Source organism: Hemicordylus capensis, chromosome 2 (assembly GCF_027244095.1).
Source record: "Hemicordylus capensis ecotype Gifberg chromosome 2, rHemCap1.1.pri, whole genome shotgun sequence".
NCBI lineage: Eukaryota > Metazoa > Chordata > Lepidosauria > Squamata > Cordylidae > Hemicordylus > Hemicordylus capensis.
In genome coordinates, this window is record NC_069658.1 from 102,569,212 (window position 1) to 102,586,084 (window position 16,873).

The following is a 16,873-nucleotide window of genomic DNA, read 5'->3' on the forward strand; positions in this document are numbered from 1 at the left end:
ATTTCATGGAACTAAACCTAGCTTGATAGCTTTTCTTACACAGGAAAAACCCCATGTGTTTCCTGTGTTGTGCTTTGTGTACTCAGTTTAGTGCCTTCCCTGATGCAAACTCCAGCATCAGTGGTTGCAGGATCATGTTTGAGATGATATCCTCTAAATGTGGCTGAGGGTCAGGAGCCGAGTCCTCCACTGCCTCATCCCCCAAACACTCCACATCTATGACTGGCAAGAATTGGCCTTGTGGTTACAAACATGAATTGCCCTCTTTTCTAATCAGGGTCCACCCTGGTTTGCATTGGAATGGGAGACTACATGTGTGAGCACTGTAAGATATTCCGCTTAATGGATGGTGCCGCTCTGGGAATGTTTGCATGCAGAAGGTTCCAAGTTCCCTCGCTGGCATCTCCAGATAGGGCTAGGAGAGATCCTCCCTGTAACCTTGGAGAAGCCGCTGCCAATCTGAGTAGACAATACTGAGCAAAATGGACAGTGGGCTGACTCGCTATAAGGCAGCTTCCGGCGTTCCTATGCAATAATGGATGCAAGGTTGGGTTCATGACACCTGAGTGGGTCTGCACTGCCCATGTCACCAGCATTGAAAAATATGTAATAGAATGCACCTTTTATTATAGAATACACCTTTATTATAAGCTGACGACCATAGGTTAGTGTAACTTCGGCTGAACGCCAGGTTAAAAACTTGGGCTTGGTGTGACGGGAGCGCTGGGATCAGGCTTGCTGGGATGGGCGGCCCTAGTCTGGGCTTGGCTGCGCCTGTGAACAGCCTCACTATTTTCCTCAGAAGCCCCATCAGGACAACACCTCATCATTTAATGTTGCTGGCAGGCTTCTGGAAATATAATGGCTGGCTCCACTGACAGCCGCCATTTCTCCCCAAGAAGTGCTTGGCAGAGTAATGCTAGGTCATCATGCATTGCCACTTGAGAGAATTTCTGGGGGGAAATGGCTGCCCCCACTGGTAGCCCTCACTTTTGTCTAGAAGCACTATGTTGTTGCCCAGATGGTTGCAACAGGCCTTTTGGGGGAAAAATCCACAGGCCTCTTGCAAAAAATAGTGGTCTGTGGATCAAGCTCTAGTGGCAGAGGTGGGTGCCTCCTGATAATGCCCCCTGCTCTCAAAAATTGCTGGTGGGTTTGCTCCTCCTTCCCCTTCCCCCTGCACATCCAAATGAGAGCCAAATGTTCTTCACAAAGAACTGTCAGGTCATGCCTAACTATTTTCTTCACATGGTCCTCCTAATTTATTTCAAACGATACCTGCTGTAATATATCTCGGCACCTGCTGTGAAGGATACTTTGATTTTCTATTTGCAGTTTACAAAATTAGGTAATTCACATGCAAACTACAACTAAGCACAGTTTGTAAAAGAGTGGTTTCACATGACAGAAAGGTAATCTGATGTTCCCCCTTTCTACCATAAAATGTGAAACTAACAACTTTTGTACAATTGCACTTAAAGAGATAGTACAGTACAGTAATCTAAGAAACCGAACTATACAGAAAGTCACATATCTCCCATGAATTTGTGGTGGTTATCAAGCATATTAGTCATTTCACAAGCAGTGTAATGTCTAAAAGGTTGGTCTGTGATCCAGAAGTCCCTAGTTCAGAACTTTCCTCTGCCATAAAGTAGTAGGTAGGGAGCCCACCATTTCTCATGACCTACATCTGCAATAAGGTGCTAATACTAGGGATGTGCATGAACCCTTTTAAGGGCCTCCGAACTGGTTCGAAGAACCAGCTGTTCAGCTGGTTTGAAGGCAGGAGGGGGTCTGCCTAATCCAAAGATATCATTCTCATGTGTCTAGACCAAAAGATCCTGTTGAATGCAATAGCCACATAGAAGATATGATAGTGTGACGCCTCTCTTGCTATCGCTGCACTGGTTATCTGTTTGCTTCCGGGTCCAATTCAAAGTGCTGATTCTCACCTTTAAAACCCTTCAGGGCTTAGCATCTTTTAACCTTCAGGATCGCCTCTTCCAGCCAGTCCTGTCCCATCCTCTGAAATCTTCTGCGGTTGCCCTTCTTTCGGTCCCTCGTCTTAAGAGAGGTCCATAGTACTAGGGCCCATGGAAGGGCTTTCTCTGTTGCTGCCCCCCTACTCTGGAACTCTCTTCCCTCCCAGATTCGGTCTGCCTCCTCTCTTTCAGTCTTTAAATTCTTGTTGAAGACATTTCTTTTCTGCTGGACGTTTGCCCTTTGATTTCAGTGGAGTTTTATTTGTTTTATTTTAAAATCTTGGATGCTTTTCTTGCATTCCTGAGTCTGTGGATTGGGCAGTACATTAAATATTTTAATTAATAAATAAAATCCATCTAGCCACCCCACACATACATGGAAAAATTGAATTATCTCTGATTTGCTGAGTTACATTCTCCTAATTCTAGGCATAGGGGAATAGGATATGTTTACTCACTGGGGAAGAAAATGCACTTTGCCTATACTTGGATACATTTTATTGTTATTTACATGTACCTGGGCTTCTGAACTCTGCCTCTAGACCTGCCTGAGCCCACTTGCCCAGGTGTCCCTGTTTTCCATTGTGAAATGTTGGAGGACATGATAATATGGAACAATGTAAAAATAGCTGATGATGCATGCAATAATTACAGCAGGGAAACAGCAAAAGCCTGGGACAGTGTGAAATAACTAGTTGAAACTGCTTTAAGTGGAAAACATCAGTTAGGCTAGATCCATGCATAATAGCTAGCCACTCTCTCTATCTGGCAACCCTGCTTACATCCCACATAAAATTATGCACCCTCACCTGCCCCTGAAATATGCCAATCCTGAAGATCAGGAAACTCTTGAAAATGGTGTAGGATATGGCATGGGGGACTGTAGCAGAAAGGGGAAAATGGTAGAAATGGTGGTCCTCCACTTGCAAGCATGGGAGTACCTTTCTGATTGTGCTAGACCCTTTTGGATCCAAGCCATTATTATTATGTAGACCCAGTTCTGCCATTATTTCACTTCCATGTGACTGTAGGGATCCTCAGTTACCTACAATTATTCCCACACAGGCCTTGTTAGAGACACATAGCCAGAGGGTGGAGCCACCATTGGGTGAACGCGTTCAAAGTACCCAGGCCGCCACCAATCAGGGGCCACAAGTGCAGGTCCAGACATGCCCCCCGTGCCTGTTGCCAGATGTGAGGGGGTGTTATTTCAGTCCCAAATGGGGCTGTGTGGCCCCATTTGGAACCGAAATTGGCTCGTGCTGCTTTAGCAGCATGACCAGAGTGACTCTCCCTGCCTTAAGGGCAGGGAATGCCACTTCTGGTTTCACTGCCAACCCAGTGGGGCCGATCGATTTCCCTCCCAAAGGAGGCCACGCTCCTTTAAGGCATGGAGAGTCACTCCGGCCCATGCTGCCCAAAGCAGCGTGGGCCGATTCCCTTCCAAACGGGGTGGCGCAACCTCATTTGGGAGGGAGACCACACCTCTGCACCTGAAGTCAGATGAGGGGGCGTGGCTAGCTTGCCCTCTGCATCTGGCATCAGATGCGGGGGCAGGGGGGCCACCACAGCAGCCGCACATGGGCCTCCACAAGCCTCCCTATACCTCTGCACATAGCTATCTAGACTCCTTTAGCAAGATAATCTTAGTCTTTCTCAGCACGTTAATCTGGACCTCCATTGCCCACCAATGGAATGATTCTTTTGGGGTTGTGTTTTGTTTGTTTGTTTGTTTGTTTGTTTGTTTGTTTGTTTTTGCATGATAGTAGGAATGAGCCTTTGAGCCTTCTGCTTCTTGAGGTTTGGATATGTTTCATGAAATATGTATGCATACATGTGTTCTAAGGATAAAGACTACAGTCACTGGCATTATAAAAAACCTGGATGCACATGCCAACCTGACATGCATAATGAAAAGCTAACTGGAAAATCTAGGAGGACCTACTCTTTCCCAGCTGTAGGTTTCCAGGAGCATGGTTGGATGCATACTTCCAAGAATCCTCTCAGCACCCTCAAGCATAAGCAGCTACAAAAAATCAATTTCAAAGGGACAAACAGGTACCACAGGCACATCAGTTGAACCAACTCTCAACAAGAAGCTGGGTTTATTTACTTACTTACTTATTTACATACTTATTTATGTATTAATTTATTGCATTTCTGAACTACCTTCACAAATAATGAAAACAGTTAAAAACATAATAATTAAAAGTTAAAAATTAAATAAAATCTCAGCCAACCTGGTTAGACAAGTATGTTTTAAAGGCCTTCCTAAAAGTCAGCAGAGATGTTAAACCTCTTATCCCATCAAGGAGTATGTTCCAAAGCTTAGGTTGTCTTCAGTATTCCAGCTGATTCTAGGAAAGCAGTGGAGTTCTTGAATCCATGATTTAACTGATGTATGCAAACAAACTAAAATTAAATTTGTACAAGACAAATTTGTTTTTGGTAAGTGGAAAGCCAGTTAGGCTTAGTTGAAAGACCTGTTCTGGATAGGGTAGTATGCCCTTTGAAGGATCAGGTGTGCAACTTGGGGATCATCCTGGACCTGACGTTGCTCCTAGATGATCAGTGGCAACAGCACTGAACTGGGCACAGGCACAGGGGTGCCTATGCCCAGCTAATAGCAACAACAGCTTTATTTATTGGCTGCCCCATAACAATTGTCCTTTGGTTGACTCAGAAACAAAGAAACAATATAATTAATAGTACATTAAAAATCAAAAACTAAAATCAAATCTAAAAACATTTTTTAAAAGCATTAAAAATATTTTTAAAGCCTGGATGTACAAGAAGGTATTCATGTGGTTAAATAAATGTCAAATCATAATATTGCCTGAGCATGCAAAATGTATTTATTGCATTCATGTTGTAATTTATTAAATATTCATGTTATAGAACAGTAACAGGCAGGATGAAAGATTAGTGTATTATTTATGAAGATATTTCTTCCATAGATGTAGGCAAATACTTTAGAAGAACAGTACCTACCAAGGGGGGATATATTTTGTTGACTATGTTATGATTCTTGCTAACAACTACCTGGCACACAGCCCCTCCCCCCTATTGTTTGGAGTCATGGTAGCTTCCTTGTACTTGTGGCTAATGAGATTGCACAAGTGGATGTTAAATACCGATGTTTTTATGCCATTCAGTTTTTAAATACCTCAGTTATGAGAGAATTGATTTGTAAGGAAAGGCCATTGATTTCATGCATTTTGTAACATTTTGCAGTTACAATGGCTGACATCCTGAGCTCTTCTGAATTCTCAAAGCCCTGCGCACAGTGGAAATATGATGCTGCAGCTACATGTTTCCACTGTGACAAAGGGCTGTGGAAGCACAGGAGAGAAAACTCAGGGGAAAGTGTCTGCTGACATCATTACATAAAATCATGCATAACCTCAGCTCCACAAGGCTTCCGGCATCACTTGGAGTTCTTTCTCTTCATGGAGGACGTCGACTCGATGGGCCTCATCCTGCCAAGCTGTGCACCTTGGTTCAGTCTCCGCTTAGTATTTGTGAGTTCAGTTATCCAACGCTAGCATGAAACCTTCTGAGGGGAGGAAATTTTAACTGAAGAAAAAGTATTGAAAAAATGTAATGGAAATATGGTAAAACAAACAAAGGAACCAGCCAGGCCTCAGGGATGGCCCCACTGTGTGCATGAAGCTGCTGTTTAGGCACACACTTCTGAATTCAGAAATGTCAGCCAGCTCCTAATTGTGCCTTGAACCTGATTCTAATGGTCTGCATTAGCTGTAGTTGCATGATTTAGGAGTGTGGATAAATCCTGGTGAAGGGATCATGCTCTTTGAAAACAATCCTGAATGTCTCTAACCTTTGCTAATTGGGCAAACAAGCGCCTTTTTAAAATGGTGAGACAGTGTGGTTAGTGTGTCAGGCAGAGGCGTAACTAGGGAAAACGGCGGCCAGGGCAAACACTGAAATTGCGCCCCCCCCAGCCTTTGGATGGATAGGGCGGTAGTATTTTATAGTAATAAAATAGTAGTAGTTTAAAATAAAATAGTAGTAATAATAATGTAATAAAAATAGTAATAAACACCACAAATGTGTGTCCTCCGAGGCAAGGGGATGGCTGTGGGCGGCGGGGAAGCAAGCGGAGTCCAGACTCGTCCCCATAGCGGCGGCCGCCACCAGAGCAGCGCCAAGGTCTGCCGTGTGGCCCGGCATCGCTAACCAATTGAGATGGGGCAGGAGCGGGGGTGAGCAAGCGGCAAGCAAGGTCTTTGACTTGCCATGGCGGATGTAACACAGAGCCGCGGCGGATGTAACACAGACGCCGAAGCCTGCCATTCGGCTCGGCGCCGCCCACAGCCATCCCTCACCTCGGAAGAGTCGGAGGACACACGGCAGCAGGCAGAGGGACAAAAAACTTTAGGCGCCCGCAGCGGTGCTGCGGCAGATGTAACACAGAGCCCGACGCCGAGGCCTGCCGTTCGGCCCAGCGTCGCTTCTGAACTGCAAGGCGCACCTGCGCGGTTTCAAGCTTTGGCGCGCAGGCGCGCCTTGCAGTTCAGAAGCGACGCCGGGCCGAACAGCAGGCCTTAGCATCGGGCTCTGTGTTACATCCGCCGCGGCACCTGTGTTATATCCGCCGTGGCACCGCCGCGGGCGCCTAAAGCTTTTTTGTCCCTCTGCCTGCTGCCGTGTGTCCTCCGACTCCTCCGAGGCGAGGGATGGCTGTGGGTGGCGCCAGGACGAACGGCAGGCCTCGGTGTCTGTGTTACATCCGCCACGGCTCTGTGTTACATCCGCTGCGGCAAGTCAAGGACCCCGCGGTGCCCAGCAGCCCAGCCAGAGCCAGGCAATGGGGGGGGGCACTGGGACCGCTCATGGGGGAGGGGGTGCCACGCGCTCCTTTGCCCAAAGGGCAGACTGCTGCTGCGCTGGCGCTGCCATTAAATAATTTTTTTTTTAAAAAAAAAATTTAATGGCACTTTTTGGCGCCCCCTACCAAGTGGCACCCAGGGCACATGCCGTGCCTGCCCTACCATTAGTTACGCCCCTGGTGTCAGGCTAGGACTTGGGAGACCCAGGTTTAAATCTCCACTCATCCATTAAACTCTCTGGGTGACCTTAGACCATTCCAGGGGTGTAGCAAGGTTGGAGTGGGCCTTGAGACAAGATTTTAAAATGCCCCCCCCCCCCCCCCTCACTGAAACTCAGCTCGTGAATTATAGAAATCTTAAATGATTGTGGATAATGCAAGTCATTTAATGGTACTCGAGAAAGACATGCAGTTCTGGTAGCTCCAGCTCTTAACACTCACATCAATTTTGGAGGATGAATACAACTGAAGGAAGCCCGGGCGGGTGGGCGGCTGGGGGAGTCAGTCATGTGACTTGCCTCTGGGGGGCCCTTGGGCTGTCTCCCCTGTCCTATTATAGTTACACCCCTGGCCCGTTCACTGTGTCTCAGCATAACCTATCTTTCATGGTTGTGAAGATAAAAATGAAGAGGCATGTATACTGCCTTGAGCTGCTTGAAAGAAGCATGAGATGAATATGTAAAAAGTAGCCGTGTCTCTCTTCTATTATTATCCTATCCTATCATTTGATTGATATACCGCCCCTCTAAAAATGGCTCAGGGCAATTTACAGCAGGGGGATAGCAACTATCCCTATTCACACAGCATAACTTCCCTCCCAGTGAATGTTTCTGATTATTTATTTATTTTTACATTTATATCCCACTCTTCCTCCAAGGAGCCCAGAGCGGTGTACTACATACTTAAATTTCTCCTCACAACAACCCTGTGAAGTAGGTTAGGCTGAGAGAGAAGTGACTGGCCCAGAGTCACCCAGCTAGTACCATGGCTGAATGGGGATTTGAACTCAGGTCTCCCCGGTCCTCCCTTGTGTTTCTTTATCAATTTGGGACAAGGGAAGTACTTTCTTATTCCTTTTGTTATGTATACTACTTTTGTTGTTGAAAGCAGTATATAAATAATAATAGTGATAATAATAATGGATAGATAAAAGAAAAATGGAAATATAACCACAATGGGAACTTAGAATGGATCATTTGACATAACTTCCATAGTTTGGCATAGCTTTAAAGACAATTTTCATAAAGGTAGATGGCCACCTCAAGACATTTTATATTTTTGTACATTATGTTATCCCTGACCAGCACAACATTAGAGCTCATAATATCAACTTTGTGACATGAGAGTTCATCAGTAATCACAGGGCTCATGGCTTCTGGATGTTTACTTGAGCATGCATAATCTAGTTGCTTGACGGGGCTGATAGACTTATACTCCACAGGGATTTCCACAGAAGTTCTCACAGGTTGCGTTCCCCTACTTTCTGAATGCACAGAGAGACAAATATGTCATCTTGTTTGTTGCTATATTGCTTAATTTCTATATCACAGTATGGGTTTTAAAACATTTTAACTAAAACAGACCAGTAAAACATAACAGATATATATGCCTTATTCAACCCAGAAAAATGAGATCTTGATCAGTTTGAGTCCATTAGAAGTTTTCATTTATCTTTTTCTTCTCTCACTGTAAATCTTTACCCTACCTCTGAAAGAAAAGGCAGATAGCTTTTCATCACTGGCAGCTGATTTTCTTAACAATTTTAAAAATACATATATTATGAATCTGGCACACCTCCACAGGGGCAGTAAAGTTACCATAATTTGCAGATAAATTCCAGTGTTCCTCAGAGTTGTTGTGGCTTTTGGTACATACAGCAGGGTATCCAAAGGCAGGTGATCATCCTTATTTAGAAGTACCACTAGTCATGTGACCAGAAAAATGGTGGAGATCTGTATTCCCAGTAAGCTGCTACAGAAGGGAGATGATGAAGTGAAGTAATCTTTATTATTTTCAAATTGGAAAATAGCCTTGTAAGCCTAAAGAAGGTAAGCACTTTTTTGTGTCTGGAGAGAGTGGCGTAGAAAGCAATTTCTAGTTAACAGCTCTATTGTTGCAGATACTACGGAGAGGAGTGAATAGAAAAAGGAGTGAAAAGAATATTAGTCAGCAGGATGCAAAGCATCCACTGCCTCATTATGGGAAAATTAGGCAGCTGTGTCTTAATTCTGTCACATCTTTTGATGAAGGGAACTGTACATCCATTTGGTTTGTCATGTCAGGAAGTGGATGTGGTTTTCATAATTAGGGAACAAAACTTTACTGTGTGTTTAATTGCATAACACTCGCCACTATTGTCATTTGATTGTCTGCATAGCTTTTCTAGTACAGTGGGGAGGGGAAAAAATAAAGGCACTGCCACTGTCTAACTGGGTTAAAATCTTATTTAACTAAAGGAGCACTATAACGATTTGAAATCACAGTAACCCTGCAGCACAGTAATAGACAGTTACAGTGTTTTTTATTCTTAGCTGTCAAGTGCAGCATACGGCATATCTGTCTTGGAACATCCTATTAAGACATAGCTGTGAAATAATATCGTAACTGAGAGAGAATTTGGTTTCAAGTGGACAAAGAACATAGAATACAAGGATTGGAACATTACAAGCACTATATATATAATATATAATTGCTGTTAATTTACGTATCCTTAAGCTTTATGAGAGACTGAAAAATTCTTGAGAGACTCTTTGGGGAACTGATGCAAAGTTGTGTAATTAAACAGATTAGTTAACTAATGTGTAGTTAAAGAAATCATGTTGCCATGACCACGTATATAGGCTTCTAAATATGAAATGTTTAAAACATGCTGGGAATATGTGTGATGAGACATATACTGACAATATTGTTTTGTGTGAAGGGTGGGTTATTTATTTATTTATTTATTACATTTTATTCTTAAGTTTTCTCCTCACAACAACCCTGTGAAGTAGGTTAGGCTGAAAGAGAAGTGACTGGCCTAGAGTCACCCAGCAAGTATCATGGCTGAATGGGGATTTGAACTCGGGTCTCCCCAGTCCTAGTCCAGCACTCTAACCACTACAGCATGCTGGTTTCTAGGAAGCAGAGTTTTAATTTGAGGTGGTGATGCTAGTGAAGAAATGGGCAAATCAACCTTTCTAATTAATAAGACTATTTGCTGCAATCTTTAGAATGTTTTTATCTTCCTGCTGAATTAGATTTTTAATCTGTTATGATATATGATTTTATCTGCCATCTTGCTCTCCTATTCTAAAGGTGTTTCATGCTTTTGTAATATTTTGGCTTGTAATTGCTGTATTGTTTTTGGTGTTATGCTGTTAACTGCCTTGAAATTCTAATAGAAAGGCAAATACAAATACCTTTAATAAATAAATATTGGGTAAAGTTTTGGACTTGCTATGCAGAGTTCCTTGATGCAAGGATGGGATAAAAAATATCATAAATAAAATACTGGTTTGATTTAGTGGATATTAGGCTTGGCTTTAGGAGACTGTGCTTCAAGTCTATGAGTGCTATGAACTCATGGTATAGTTCGTGTTTATTACCTGTCTATCAGACTTAAGTCCCTAGTCTGCAAAATGGAAATAATAGTGTCTTGCCTCATGAAACTGATATAAAAATGAGCAATGATGAGATTGTAAAGCACTCTGTGAAATAACAACAGTCTCATGGGGGAGAACACTGTGAATAACATATCTCTTTTGACAAGTCAGCATGCATAGAAAAGAATCCTGTCTAGCCAACTAAATCTGGGGTATCCTTCCTACAGCATCACCTTCTTCCATTTTCCCTCATGTCTTCACTCTGTAGATAAACGGAGGGTCTACTGTATTTCAGTGTTGTAAAGAAGACTTTGGCATCTTCTTCTAAACCAGGCCACAAATAATGTCTATAACTCTCTGGCATTGGAGGGCAAAAGGCCTATATAGTTGCATCATTTTATATGTTTACTTATTAATCATACTCTGGCCCAAATGAAGATTTATTTTCCAAATTCTTTTTTTTTAATGACAGTAATTTTCAGGAATGCAAGCAGTTTGATACCTGCATAAGATACAGCTCCCCAGCTCTCTTTTCAAAGCTCCTGTCATCTCACATAGACTCCTACAGCCTCCACATTTTTAGCTTTAGTAAATCCCTACTTGACCCACTTATAGTCACTGAAAATGCTTTTGCTAAGATCATTTCATTGTTTAGTGCAGTTAGTGCCCCCACTTCTGACATCACATACTTTACCATCAGCTCAACTCACCCTTTCTCCCAACATTAACATACATCCTACTTTCCATTTTATGAGTTCCCAGTGTATATTCTCAACCTATACTGTACAACTTACTCTTACTAGCCTGGATCATTAGTCTATTAAAATAGAATTGTGCGGATCACTCTGTCCTCTAGCTCTTCAATTATTTATTTATTTGCTTGCAAAATAATAATTATTAGCCAAAGTGCCTGTCAGAACTAACTAGCAAGAAGAACTTTTCAGACAATCTCAGACTTTGCTTTGGGTCTGCTCTGGAATAAAGTGCCTTGAGGGAAAGTGCCCACTTCCTTTGCCTTGACCCTGACTCTGCCCTGCTTGTCTTCCCTACTTTGCCTGCATTGCTCAGCTCTCTCTGTATGGTAACAATGTGAGATGTGATGCTAATTAAATAACCATAAATGGTACAGTAATGTCAGAAGCGTTCAAATTTCACAGGTTTTTAAATTCATATTTAATTTGTAGTTATTTCTTCACAACAGGGAGTATGTCGTGTGCTGGTAGTACTGATTTCCTGAGCTGGAGACAATTGGTTTTATGTGTCATGGTGTTTTGTATTTTCAACTGTGCTTTTGAGGGTTGGTGATGCAATTTCTTAGATGGCCAGCAGATATTGCTGGTCGACATGAATACTGTGAAAAGGAAAGGTGGCAGGGACCTGAAGCACAGAACTGACTGCTTGCCTTTCCAGAAAGTCTGAATCTTGCTCATTATTATTTTCATTAAGAATATTTATATACCACTCTTCAATGGAAGAGTTCTTAAACTTTTTAACAGAAGTTCTCAAAACAACACATACAGCAAAAGGAATAAGCAGATATGTAGAGTAGGAAGGGGAAGTATAACTGTAGTAACAATAATTGTGAAATATATTATATTGCCCTAGCCTTTGTGCTCACTTTTCTCCCTTTAGTCTCAATGCTGGTTAGCAGGCAATTTAAATGATTTAGCACAAAAAGTAAACAATGAACTTCTCTTCCCCACTGGGAGGTGTGAAAATGTAAGATAGTATATCAACAACTTTGGATGAATGTGGTTGAGCCAATTTTCCCCATAGTAAGCCCTAAAACTTCAAAAACCATTTCCGAAGCTAAACATTATGAGTAGGTTTTTGAAGGTTTTTCTATGGTGACCTAATTTGAATCCTTCTGAATAATGTTACAAGGCCATCCATCCAGAGTGGCTCTGAAGAAACTGGCAAGGAATCAGCTGCTACTACCAGTTGCAACAGCAGCCACTATAGTTAGGCATTTACTATCTGTGGTTGTTAAACCATCCAACATACTCCCCAAACTCTTTTGGAACTAGGCTGTGACACCACAGATCCATGGGTGCACAAGCCTACCAGTTTTATTTGGATCTAAAATTTGCTTTCCTGTTTCTGGAGTTTCATGAGGCTCCCAATGAAGCATTCTTTCAATTTATGGCCCAGTTATTTTAAATATCACATTTTTGCAATTGTGCTCTCAAACCATAACTGAGTCCTTTAACTTTGATCTGATGCATAACTAATCACACTGTCTTTTCTGAAGCAGACTATAAGTGTTTTTGTCTGTTTATGTATTTCAGCAGACCCTGCTTAAACTGCCTTTCCATCAGTTCCCACAAGCATGCTCTCTGAGGCTGATATATTATATTGCCCTAGCCTTTGTGCCCTAGCGTTATGTGCCAAGTACTGCTGCTCTCTTCTGGGTTTGGAGAGGAGAGCTGGTCTTGTGGTAGCAAGCATGACTTGTCCTCTTAGCTAAGCAGGGTCTGCCCTGGTTGTATATGAATGGGAAACTTGATGTGTGAGCACTGTAAGATATTCCCCTTAGGGGATGGAAGAGCAGAAGGTTCTAAGTTTACTCGCTGGCATCTCCAAGATAGGGCTGAGAGAGAGATTCCTGCCTGCAACCTAGTAGAAGCCGCGGCCAGTCTGTGTAGACAATACTGAGCTAGATGGACCTATGGTCTGACTTGGTAGAAGGCAGCTTCCTAACTGCCAGTTTCACCCATTCACATAAAGATTCTTTTGACAGTAAAGCCGTAGTGTGAGAATTTATATGTGGCAATTATGACCACCCCATAGCCTCTCACACCCTCTGTGACCCACCACAGAGATAGATTGTATTTTGTGTAGCAGTTTTAGATACATATATAGATATATCTTTATTACGGTACTTGACCAGCTACAATTAACAGCAATTACAGTTCATGAGTACAATCAGTATGTCACATTAACTTACATTACATCACATTTACGCCCAAGGCCTATGTAGTCCAGCATCCTGTTTCACACCAGGGAGCCCACAGGCAATAGGTGAGGGCATGTCCTCTCTCTTGCTGTGGCTCCCCTGCAACTGGTATTGAGAAGCTTCCCGTCACTGAGGCTGGAGGTGGCCCATAGCCACCAGACTAGTAGCCATTGATAGACCTGTCCTCCATGAATTTGTCTAAGCGCCCTTTAAAGCCATCCAAGCTAGTGGCCATCACCACATCCCATGGCAAAGAATTCCATAGATTAATTATGTGGTCTGTGAAAAAGTACTTCCAGTTCTAAATTTCCCAACCTTCCGTTTCATGGGATGACCCCTGGTTCTAGTGTTCTGAGAGGAGAAAAATGTCTCTGTCCACTCCATGCATAATTTTATACACCTCGATCATGTGTTCCCTTAGTTGCCTCTTTTCCAAACTAAAGAGCGCCAAATGCTGTAGCCTAACCTCATAAGGAAGGTGCTCCAGAGGCCCCTGGTCATCTTGGTTGCCTTTTTTTTCACCATTTCCAGTTCTGCAATATCTTTCTTAAGATACAGTGACCAAAACTGTACTCAGTACTCCAGATGTTGCCTCACCATAGATTTGTATATGAGCATTATAGTTTTAGCATTTTTATTTTCAATCCCCTTCCTATTGATCCCTAGCATGGAATTTGCTTTTTAAAAAAACTATTGATGCACACTGAGTTGACACTGTCAATGAGCTGTCCAGTACGACCCCAAGATCTCTCCTGGTCAGTCACTGACAGCTCAGATCCCACCAGCAAATATGTAAAGTTGGGGTTGGTTTTTTTGCCCAATATGCATCACTTTACACTTGCTTACACTGAATTGCATTTGTCATTTTGTTGCCCACTCTCCCAGTTTGGAGAGATCTTTTTGGAGCTTCTCACAATCTGTTGTGGATTTCACTACCCCAAATAGTTTAGAGTCCTCTGCAAATTTGGCTTGCCCCAAATTCTAGATCATTTATCAACAAGTTCAAGAGCACTCATCCCCTGGGCGACCCCCACTTTCTACTTCCCTCCATTGTGAAAATGGAGGGCCTGTTCATTACCCTTAGCAATTAAGAATTCAGAGGAGAGTCCAAATGTAAGTAGTTTTCTCTTCAGCTTTAATTACCACTTAGAGTGGGACTGTCCTCCAAAACTTGCAGTTTTGTATGCTACTGCTTGCTTAAGTAAGTGGCCTCTGCTGAGCTCCAGCTTATTTCATTGCCATAGCCACTGTTTCATCACAGCAAAATAAATTGCTGCACCAATTCTTCATTAGCAAACTTAAGTACTCAATTTTTGTATGTGTCCCCACTTTACTTTCTGACCACAGAGAAACAATATAGTCTGAGATAGAGTGGAATGTATAGTGTCTGTGATAGGACAGAGTGAGTCTGTGATAGGGTGGAGTGTACTATCACAGTAAGACTATATCTTACTGTGGTAGTAAGTGTATTTGCTTTGCAATTATTATTTCAATAATATCATTTGTCAGAAATCCAAGGATAACATCATACAATAAAGCAATACAACAGGAACATCCAAGTACATCGACAATTAAAACAGTAGCAAAATAAAATGGCTAACATCCAGACTAATGCAGAACTGGTGCTATGGGCAAGGGGCAATTTTACCAGTTTTTACCTAAACGAATAACCCAATAAAACCTCAAAGAGAACCACACTTACCAAGACCACAATTGCAACCAAGTTATACTCTAAATAACTCAAATTTACACAGGCACCAGTTTCAACAGGAGATGTTAAGCCCGTCCCCAAGATTGTCTTAAAAATAAAGTACTCCCAGTTAACAAAATGAGTACCACGAAACTATTAACAAGTGGATTGAAGCAATACTCACCAAGGCATATTACCACTTTAAAGCTGGAAGACCTATTTTGAAGTTTTACAACATACAGATACCCAGTTCCCCCCGTGGTGACATATTTATGGCGGGGTGGGGGGGGACCCGCTAGACAGAGATGGATTTAAGGTGGATGTGGTAAAGAAATACTAGAGAGGAAACCCAAAATCAAAAACAGATGCAAGAGTCGGTTAGAATGAGGTGGGCAAGAAAAGGGAAGGGGTCAAGACAGATGATAGGCGAGGGGAAGGAAGGAAGAAGAAGAAAAGGAAGGAAAAGGGGAAAGGTCCTGTGTGTCCCTAAATCTATAGGACTCAGAACATCCAAAAGAACCTTTATCCCACTTCTGACACCAATATGTAAGAGATTTGAGATGCCTCAAAGCTCCCCTCTGCAAATGGAAGGGATGAAGATCCCAAAGGTCTTAAATAAAAGGAAAACTGTAGGTTCCTTGCCAAAGGTTTGGCTCCTATGATTCCCAAAGATTCATCAAAACACAAAGAGAAGAGAATTAAGAAATTAACATGTTTTATTTCTCACCAAATCTCAGTGAATTTCAGTATACAGGAACATCAGACCTCTCTGATAGAACAAATCAAAACTGCCTTTGAGGACTACCCAGAAGCTTCGGTTGGTCCAGAATGCAGTGGTTTGGATTAAATGCTTTGGATTAAAATACACTGCCTCTGCTCACTTCCCCTTTTGTGGTTGAATCTCACAATTTCCTCTCCCACCTTCTTACCAAAGAAAAAAAACTTGCTCTGTTCTTCCTCTTTTTCTGCCTGATGTCAGGTACTGGTCCACTTGGATCCAAATATCTTCTGACTTTCATTTATGACTATTCTAGTCATCCATTTGGCAGAAAGGAAATGTCTTCAATAAGGTCTTAAAGGCTGAAAGGGAGGAGGCAGACTCAATCAGGGGGCGGGGAGAGAATTCCAAAGTGAGGGCGCAGCAACAGAGAAAGCCCTTCCACAAGCCCTAGTACTATGGACCTCTCTGAGACCAGGGACCAGAAGAAGGGCAACCTGAGATGATCTCACAGGACAGGACTGGGTGGGAGAGGCGGTCCTGAAGGTAAACAGGCACTAAGCCCTGAAGGATTTTAAAGGCGAGAACCAGCACTTTGAATTGAATCAGGAAGCAAATAGGTAACCAGTGCAGCGACTGCAGAAGTGGTGCCACACTTATATCTTCTAGCATAAGCAGGTGAACCACTGCATTCTGGACCAACTGAAGCTTCTGGGTAGTCCTCAAAGGCAACCCCAGGTAGAGCACCTTACAGTAATCCAAACGAGAGATGATGAGGGAATGAGTTACCATTGCCAGGGTCTGCCGGTTGAGATAGGGCCACAACTGGTGGACGATCCGAAGATGGACAAAGGCACCTCCGGCCACGTCCTCCACCTGCTGCTCGAGCAGGACTCCTCAAGCCTTAATAACTATGTATTGCCGACCTCCTTGCTAAAATATTTAACTTATCCCTGAAATCGGGCTCTGTACCAGAGGACTGGAGAGTAGCAAGTGTAACACCGATTTTCAAAAAGGGATCCAGGGGCGATCCGGGAAATTACAGGCCAGTTAGCCTAACGTCTGTTCCAGGCAAATTGATGGAAAGCATC

The 16,873-nt window shown here is 42.8% G+C and overlaps 1 protein-coding gene across 16 annotated transcripts in view; it reads left to right on the top strand.

Moving 5' to 3' along the window:
* Window positions 1-16,873, top strand: part of PRUNE2 (prune homolog 2 with BCH domain) — a 279,200-nt gene that overhangs the window by 198,409 nt on the left and 63,918 nt on the right. The window lies entirely within an intron of this gene.